Source organism: Pseudonaja textilis, unplaced genomic scaffold (assembly GCF_049901715.1).
Source record: "Pseudonaja textilis isolate UNSWEBS1 unplaced genomic scaffold, rPseTex1.2 PTEXSCF25, whole genome shotgun sequence".
NCBI lineage: Eukaryota > Metazoa > Chordata > Lepidosauria > Squamata > Elapidae > Pseudonaja > Pseudonaja textilis.
The window spans coordinates 442,999-452,560 of record NW_028262874.1 but is presented as its reverse complement, the minus strand read 5'-3'; the positions used below and the strand labels follow the sequence as shown (position 1 = coordinate 452,560).

Here is a 9,562-nt window from a genome sequence, read left to right as displayed (position 1 = left end):
AATGGAGACCAGAATGATGCCCAGATGATGATGATAGATAGATAGATAGATGAAGATAGCTGGATAGATAGCTAATGGATGCATAATGATAGATGGATGGGTGGATGAATGGATGGATAGATGGATAATGATAGACGATAATGATAGATAATGATGATGATGATGATGATAGACAGACAGACAGATAGATAGATGATAGATGATGATTGATAGATAGATGATGATAGATAGACAATAGACGACAGAAGATAGATAGATAGACAGACAGACAGATAATGATATAGATAGCTAATGGATGGATGAAAGATAGATGGATGGATGATGATAGATGATGGTAGATAGATAGATAGATAGATAGATAGATAGATAGATAGATAGATAGATAGATGTGTGTGTGTGAGAGAGAGAGAGATGACAAACAGACATAGAGATAGAAAACTATATTCTTCAGAATTTTTTTTGTTCAACTCTTAACAAATTCTTCTTTGAAAATGCTTGTGGTATCAACTGTTGTGGCAAGAAAGTATTTCTTGAAATGTAAAAGTACAGAAGGTTAAAGAAATATTGCTTTGTTGTTTTCTCAGATATGGAACAATTCATGAACTGTCCGGATGATAAATATCCAAATGAAGACCGAGTTCAATGTATTCCCAATATCTCACACTTCTGTCTCTATCCAGCTTCTCCTTTAAGAATTTTTTTTTAGTATTCTTTCCTTTAGATCATAAATTGTGCAGTATGAAAATTAACAAGAAAGCAGCTGAGCTTCAAACTGTTTTTTAAGTTGCAGTTCCATATAAACACTCTGGATGAATCCACTTCTACAAGCCCTTCCACTATCTTCAGCCTGAGCACCTTCTTGAATGGAGATGGTCCTCTCTGGACAAGGAATGCAGTCATAGCAGCAAACTGGCTCTCCTTCTCGAGCTTGCTTAACAAATCCAGGTTGACATTTTTCCACACATTTGGACTGAGGAAGAGACTAAGCAGAAAAGCAGGGAATTTAAAAAAAAAACATTAGCAGTAACCAGCCTGACATGCTGACATGTTTTGAAATAAGATTTAAAGTGACTACTCGGTTTCTAGAACTGTAGTGATATGAGACAGATGTGAGGTCATTAGAACATGTCCTTCAAAAAGTGAGTCAGGCATCTTTTTTAATGTATAGTGAGAGTATTTACACCAAGACAAATTTCTTGTGTGTCCAATCACACTTGGCCAATAAAGTATTCTATCTATCTATCTATCTAAAAAAGCACAACAAATAATGTTTTTTCTGCACAAACTCAGAAAGCTCAAACTGCGCAAGGAGCTGCTGATCCAGTTCTACAGAGGAATGATTGAGTCTGTCACCTGCACCTTTATAACTGTCTGGTTTGGTTCTGCAATGGAAGAAGACAGACACAGACTTCAGAGAGTAATTAGGACTGCAGAAAAAACAATTATTATTTTTTATTTGTCAATCACTTACAAGATAATAGGTATAAGTATATAAATAGTTATGAATACATGAAATGGGTACCTATAAAAAAAATAAAAGAAACAATAGGACAGAGACAGTAGGCACATTGGTGCACTTATGTACGCCCCCTACAGACTTCTTAGGAAAGAGGTGAGGTCACTCAGATTAAAGTTTTGGGGGTTTGGGGAAGAAACCACAGAGTCAGGTAGAGTATTCCAGACATTGACCACTCTGTGGCTGAAGTCGTATTTCCTGCAATCAAGTTAACCTTGCGGTTAACCTTGAGTTTGTATCTATTGTGTGCTCTTGTGTTGTTATGGTTGAAGCTGAAGTATTCATTGACAGATAGGACATTGCAATGTATGATTTTATATACCATACTTAGATCAGACCGAAGACGACGTAATTCAAGGTTTTCTAGGTCTAGAATTTCAAGTCTGGTGGCATAAGGTATTCTGCAAGGAGTAGAGGAGTGGAGAACACTTCTTGTGAAATATTTCTGGACTTTCTCAACTGTGCTAATATCAGATACATAATGTGGGTTCCAGACTGATGAGCTGTATTCGAGTATTGGTCTAGCAAATGTTTTGTATGCTCTAGTTAGTAGTGTAATATTACCAGAGAAAAGCTACGTAAGATTAAGTTAACAACTCTTAATGCCTTTTGGGCTATGTAGTTACAGTGGGTTCTCGCACTTAGATCATTAGAAATGAGCATTCCAAGGTCCTTGACAGAGTTTGGATCATCAACAAGGTCTTGACTATTCAGCTTGTATTTTATTTTCTGATTTTTTTTGCCAATATGTAAGACAGAGCATTTATTTGTTGAGATTTGAAGTTGCCAGTTGTTTGACCATTCTGATACACAGTCAAGATCTTTTTGAAGGGTAGCAGTATTGTCTGTGGTATTGAACAGCTTTACATCATCAGCGAAAAGAACGCAGTTGCTCTTAATATGATCACAGAGGTCATTTATGTAGAGTATGAAGAGAGTTGGTCCTAGAACACTGCCTTGGGGGACACCACTATTGACAGGTACAGAATTTGATACAACACTCCCAATTTTGACAATCTGTTATCTGTTTGACAGGAATGCTTCTTATCCAGTTAAGCAGGTGTCCAGAGATACCATAAGATTTTAGTTTTAGGAGTAGTTTGTCATGTACCACTGAATCAAAGGCTTTACAGAACTCTATGTAGAGTGTGTCTATTGTTTTGCCCTGATAGAGTTTTGTAGTCCATATATTTCTGCGGTATTATTACCAACCTGCCTTCAATCGAGGACCTGTAAACTTTATGAGTCAAAAAGAGGGCTGTGAAAATATTTAGAGACCCCTCACATCCCAGACATAAACTGTTTCAACTCCTAACTTCAAAACGAAGCTATAGACCACTGCACACCAGAACAGTTAGACATAAGGACAGTTTTTTCCCAAACGCCATCACTCGTCTAAACAAATAATTCCCTCAACACTGTCCAACTATTTACAAAGTCTGCAGTACTATTACTATTAATCTTCTCATCACTCCTTCTCACCCATACCCTCCCACTTGTGACTGTATGACTGTAACTTTGTTGCTTGTATCCTTACGATTTATATTGATGGTTTCCTAGTATGATTTGGTTGCTTATTATATGCTGTGACTAATATTAAGTGTTGTACCTTATGATTCTTGAGGAATGTATCTTTTCTTTTATGTACACTGAGAGTATTTGCACCAAGACAAATTCCTTGGGTGTCCAATCACACTTGGCCAATAAAGAATTCTATTCTATTCTATTCTATTCTATTCTATTCTATTCTATTCTATTCTATTCTATTCTATTCTATGCGTCAACATCCTGTTTCAATGCTTCCATTTTTGGGGTCAGGGCATAGCAGAACATCATTATAACTCCATGGGAACTCACAGCTTTGGTCCTCCTTCCTAGGAGCAGGTTTATTGCTCTTTCTCACTGGGTGAAAAAGAGGCAGGGATAACTCTGGCCAGGTCTGAGTTGCTTCAATATATCTTTACTGCCATTTCATGGGGCACTCATCCCAACAAGGGCAAGATGAATCCTGATTACTAAGCTTATTTCCCACTGGAACTAAAAGAGCCTTCATCCAGTTTAAATTCAATTTCATGAACTCAGGCACTGATCAACAAAATTGCCTTCTTCTTTTACAATTAGAGGACAACCTGAGGCTATCATTCCTAGCAATGAAGGTCTTTTACCATTTTTCTCGTGGCTTCTCCATTTCAACAATAAGCCATGGTGCATGGACTTAGCTCAATGAAATGGCTCACAATCCTTTGGAAAAGAGAGAAAAAACATAGATGTTTCTCTCACCCTGTTGTACAACTTTAGCCATGACAAAAGAGCTTGGTTGATAATAATTCTCTTTCTTTCAAAAGTCACCATTTTCTTTTTGATGAGAGACTTCTCAGGGAAATACACCCAGCTCACAATCTTCACGTTACCTGCTAAAGCTCCATTTTGGTCCAAGTACAGTTCATATATGGAAAGATTGAGAAACTCATTCTTCTCCAGAAAGGGATGAAACTAGAATGGGAACATCCAGAAATTTAGAAAGCAATAAACATGGCAATTTATCCTTTTTTGTTCTTTTTTCTACTACAGTGGTCTAATTTGTAAATAGTCCTGTTTGGGAGAACAGATTTTACCACTAAAAATGAAAAATGAAAGTTCAGCAAAATTCTGAATAATGCTGATAATTCATATATTGGAAATGTTATATATGTTAAAAATATATGTATTTTCCTATTATACCTAAGAAATTATAAAACCAAAGAGACTCCATCTTTGTTCTCAATGTGACCTTTTAGAAAGTCATCTGAACACTTATATACGTATATCATGTTTTTGTAACTTGTTATTCTGCAAAGTTAAAAATATTATGTTCTTGGCTGAAGTGGGATTTTTAATTTGGCTTGAGATTTCATGTCAGGAGTACTAGGCAATCCTGACCTTGTTATTGTGATGGAAGTCCCTAGAAATGTGAGAAACAGGAAGGATTATGTAACCCTTTCTATGTGATATACTATAAATGTTTGTAACCACCTTCAAGGCAATGTCTCCTTTCTCCTATTTGTTTGGGAATTGGATTCCTATTTGCAAATATTTGCAAATAAGATACTCCTTTGGTCTTTTTAGCTGCCAGAAAAAGGGAATGGGGGAAAACAAGGCATTCTTGAAATGCTTAGAGAATCACCCTGGCAGCCCAAAGTTGTTGGAGCATAAGAAGGTTATTGGAGAGCATGATGGAAGACTCTTGCAGATGGATGTGTCTCATTGGAGAATGCACATCCAGGGGATTGGGGAAAGACCAGGGCCAAGGGAGAAATGTATGATGTAATTTAGTATCGGTTGCCCCCAGCCACGTGCCAACACGGCAACTTCTAATAAACCAATTTATTTTTCTCTGAGATGCGACTCGAGACTTTTGATTTGAGTAAGGGTGGATTTGTTAGAGGCCTGATAGCTTTCTTACTGATCCTGGTTATCAAGTCTGTTATTTTTATATTCTCATCTCACAGGGAAAAATGATAATTTACAAAATTTGTCAGTTTAAGGAACCATTCCAGAGCAGATCACAGATAAATTACACAAATGAAGAGAATATTTATAAACTCATTGAAAACAACAGGTGATTACCAGAAAGCATGGATTTATCAAAGAAGAAACTTCTAGCTAATATTTTCCCAGAAAACTAGACTGAAACATATCCAGACCAGCTAATTTTACATTATCGTAAGGTTTTTGTCAGTTTAATTTTATTTTCATGTGAGTTTTATAAAGCTTTTAAAAAAATAAACCCTCCTTAATCACTGAAACCTGACCCAAAGGTGCTTTTTTCAAGAGGCAACTGGAGTTTCTGGTTTTTCTGTGAAAACATTTCACTTTTCATTCAAGAAACTTCTTCAGCTCTGACTGGATGGTGGGGAATAGAAAGATTTATACTCCTTGCAGATGGCTGGTCAAAGCCTGGTAACATGGAACTGCGTATTCAGTGTTTTTCTCGGGAGAATGGTCTCTAAGGGTGTTTTGACCCATGTCCTTTTCTGACAAATCAAACACAATCCAAAAGGAACAGAAACCTTGTAATGCTTTTACAAAATAACTAGGTGTGATATGCACAAGCCTTGCCAAACTGTACAAGACTTGCCAAAAGATAACAGACAAGAAATAATTAGCAATGCAAAAATGTTCAAATACAAACTCAGGATACTAGAATGTCCACGAGGCTGCAGTTTCAAAACGTCTTTGCCTTCTACAAAGAACATTTGTTTCACAGCTGGCTTTTATCCTCTTGAGGGAGGGGCCATTACCTTGCAGCCTTACTCCTGAGTCGCCCATGCTGTTGTAACTGCTCTTTCCTATGAGCAATCCTGCGCGCACTTGGCACAGGCTCCCCGGGAACCTCTTCATCACTGCTGCCAGCCCCCACAATCTCTGAAGGCAGCAGTCCACTCCCTCATGGTCGTGGCCCCACATCTGAGTCCTCGCTCTCCTTCACTGTCTGCACCTGCTGTCGGCTAACCACAAGACAGGGCAACTTGGTCTACCCAAAAATGGGACACAGCATACTGCTTCTGCTTTCACCTTTCAGCCCTAATCCAGGAATCTTTGCAGGTAGTCGCTTCCATGAAAAACGATTTTGTGTTAAATTTAAATTTACTGACAAAGAAATAAAGGAAGACTAGTATAACTATTTCAAACTGTTAAGCTCTCATCAGCTAGCCATACCTTTCTAGGATTTGAACCCGGGCTGCTGGCCTATTAGGCAGATGTATGGTCTCTTGGTCATGGGTTCCCTTCTGTCAGGGTTCCAACAATACACCCTCATTCAAATCATTAGTCTCTAGTCGCATCTCTCAGAGTTTTTTTTTTTTTTTAAAAAACAAGATTTATCAGGAGTGAACATGTCGGTGTTACCTGCATGCAGCTGACTCTGAGACACATCATTCATCTCCCCTTGGTCTCAGGGGTGGGATGCTACCTGTTCAGCCTGGTTCTACAGAACTGGCAGCTCTGAAGAGCAGCAGACACCGAACTGGTTAGGTGTCTGCTGCTGTTTGGCTCACCCGCCTGCCCAGGCTCTTTCCCGCTGTGCTGCTTCACGCAGCACAGCTGAGGTTGAAAAAGCAGGAAAAAGAGGTTTTTGCAAATGCTGTGCACCAGCACATAGTGCTTTACAGCTGTCTGGGCAGCACCGCTGATGTTTTTTTCACACAACATGTAATGTGCATCAGGCGCATGTATGCGCAAAGCACACACACATGCAAAAACATCACCAAACTAGTAGTAACACTGGTTGAATCCCACCCCTGCTTGGTCTTCCCCCACCGCCTGCATGTATATTATCCAAAAGGACACATCCATAGCCAAGAATGATCAATCATGCTCTCCAGTAATAATCTTGCACACCAGAAGCTTTGGCCACCAAGCAATTATCTATGAAAATCTTTAAGGTATGCATTATTCCCCCCACTCCCTTTCTGCTGACAACTCTAAAAGACTAGAGAAATATTTTCGAGTTGACACCCTCACCTTGTCGGCTATACTGGGGGGTGGGAGATTAAGTGTTTTCCTGGTGAGACCAGTCTATCCGGACAACCTGACTGAATTATATATGCCAGAGTTGGCTTCATTTACGTTAATGCCAGCATGTTGCTCCTAATAAATCTTTTGAAGGTTTTTTTGAAGCTTGGCTTGAGGCTCATGATTTAATTAGGGCAATCATTGGAACTCTGACAAAAGGAGCTGCCTTTAACCATGAGGAAAGACAACAAGGAGAAGAGCAATCTTAATCCGTGTTAGCAGAAAATCAGGAGTCTGGGAACACCTGTTTCAACTAATACAATCTAGGAGCCATGATGACTCAGTAGTTAGAATGCAGTACTGCAGGCTACTTCTGCTGATCACCAGCTACCAGAAATTTGGGTCTCACCAGCTCAAGGTGACTCACCATTCCATCCTTCTGAGGTCAGTAAAAGGAGGACCCAGATTGTTGGGGACAAGATGCTGACTCTGTAAACCACTTAGACAGGGCTGTAAAAGCACTGTGAAGTGATATATAAATCTAAGTACTATTGCTATTAGCTGTAGAAAGCAACCATCAAATAACTTAAAGACATTACAGAGAAGCTAAGATCTACTATTATTTCTGAGTGTCAGATATGGAAAAATGAATTCAGTTACAAGAGAAGAGATTCTGATTGAATATGAGGGGAAAAAACCTTCTTTAAAAAGGGAGAGTTTTAGCGGTGAGCCAGAGAACCAAATAAGTTCATTCTCCTCTTCACTGATTGTCTTAATCCAAAGACTGAGCAGCCATCAGTCAAAGAAGCTTTGATTGAGATTCCTGCAAAGATGAGAGGCTGAGCTAGGTTGACTTGAAGATTCCTTCAAATGTATGAAGGTAAAATTCTATAATGCTAATTATACAGGAACTTATTTAAAAATGCATACCTTTAAAATATTAGCAGTGTTTATTATCAAACAATACCTGTCATAGTTCTTGTTCTTGTGAACATTATCATCTAAGCCAAGGGTTTTTAAACTTGGCAAGTTTAAGACTTGTGGACTTCAACTCCCAGAATTGCTGAGCTAATATGATTGGAGCAGGAATTCTGCGAGTTGAAGTCCACAAGTCTTAAAGTTGTAAAGTTTGGAGACCCCTGGTCTAAACAATTAGATTGGCCAAACCTTTTGGTATTCTGTAGCACAACTGGACTCACTGGAGAAGAGACTAGTGCTAGGAATGATTAAGGGCAAAAGAAGAAGAGGACAGCAGAGAATGAGGTGGCTGGGTAGAGTCACTGAAGAAGTCAGCGTGACCTTAAATAGACTCCAGGGGATGGTAGAGGACAGGAAGGCCAAGAGGAACATTGTTCATGGGATCACAATGGATCAGACATGACTTCAGGACTAACAAAAACAAGCACAACTAGAATGATGTAATTCCCCTCTTCAAAGGTAATGTAGAATGGATTCTAGTTGGGTCCCCTTACCTCCCATGACTGCAGCCTTGGAGCCTCCAACCTTTCTTTCCTCTTCTTCTTTCTCCTCCTGGATCTGGAGCAATACGCAGCATTCAAGGCATGAGCCAGAGCATTAATGGCAGTGTAAACATGGTGGTTGTTCCAGCCTGTAATCATGTTATTTTTCTTTTGGGTGTCCAGTGGTGCTTTCTCAATGCATCTTTTCCGGCCTTTGACAGAAAAGATGTGCTTTGAAAAAAAAACAAAGAAATGACTCGTCTCCCAAAGGTGGTTTCACATAGAAAAAGAGTTTAAAGGCATCCTTTGGGGGCTGATTTTTTTCCCCTAAAGCAACAGTCCAGATACAATTAATATATTTGAGATGTACATCATTTTTCAGTGGAAATAGATCAGTGAGTGTTGTGATCCAGACTTTCCCTTCAATGGGTCCTGGCAAATGCATAAATGTTAAATGGAAAGGAAGAATTCTGTCCAAAACAGCACCAAATTCTATGTAGTGAAGAAAGACATTAACCTGTGTCCATTTAGAGAGGCCATCCCTGATGTGTCCTGTTTTTCCAGTTGTTGAGAATTGCTGTGACAGAGCCACACAGATTCCATTCTTGACAAGCAAAGGAGTCAAAGTCCTCATGAAATTATCTCAATTTTCTGTGTCTGAAGCAAAAAGACCAATCAAGGTCCATCTGAAATGGAGGAGCAGTTGGACAATTGCTGGGTACAAGATGCCTTTTGGTGGTAAAAACTGGTGATAAAAGGGCAATTGACTTTTATCATGCAGTGACTCTGAAAAGTATTCAAAATTGATCTGAAAGAGCAATTAAGAAAATTTCATTATATTTGGAGTCAGATCAATTCCAAAATATTAGCTTTAAAGAAAAATAATTGAGTTTTGATTAATTTGTTTTGATTTGATTTCTGGTTTGAATTCAATTTGGCATCCAATAATTTCTTGTGTCGACTTCCTAATTTTATTCCAATAGGTCCTGGCCTGAGGGCATAGCCATCACATGTGAGAGTAAGTACTATCAACTCATTGGCATTTCCAACATTTTGGATTGCTGTTCAGATATATCTTGGTTAATCTTGTTGG

General features: G+C 38.8%; 1 long non-coding RNA gene across 1 annotated transcript; it reads right to left on the bottom strand.

Annotated features, from left to right (window-relative positions):
• Positions 1-906: 906 nt before the first annotated feature.
• Positions 907-9,332, bottom strand: LOC148123678 (uncharacterized). The gene is made up of 3 exons (XR_015740586.1): positions 8,482-9,332; positions 3,797-4,009; positions 907-982 (listed from the first exon to the last, which is right to left on the bottom strand). It is a non-coding gene; the product is annotated as an uncharacterized LOC148123678 (long non-coding RNA).
• Between the last annotated feature and the right edge of the window lie 230 nt (positions 9,333-9,562).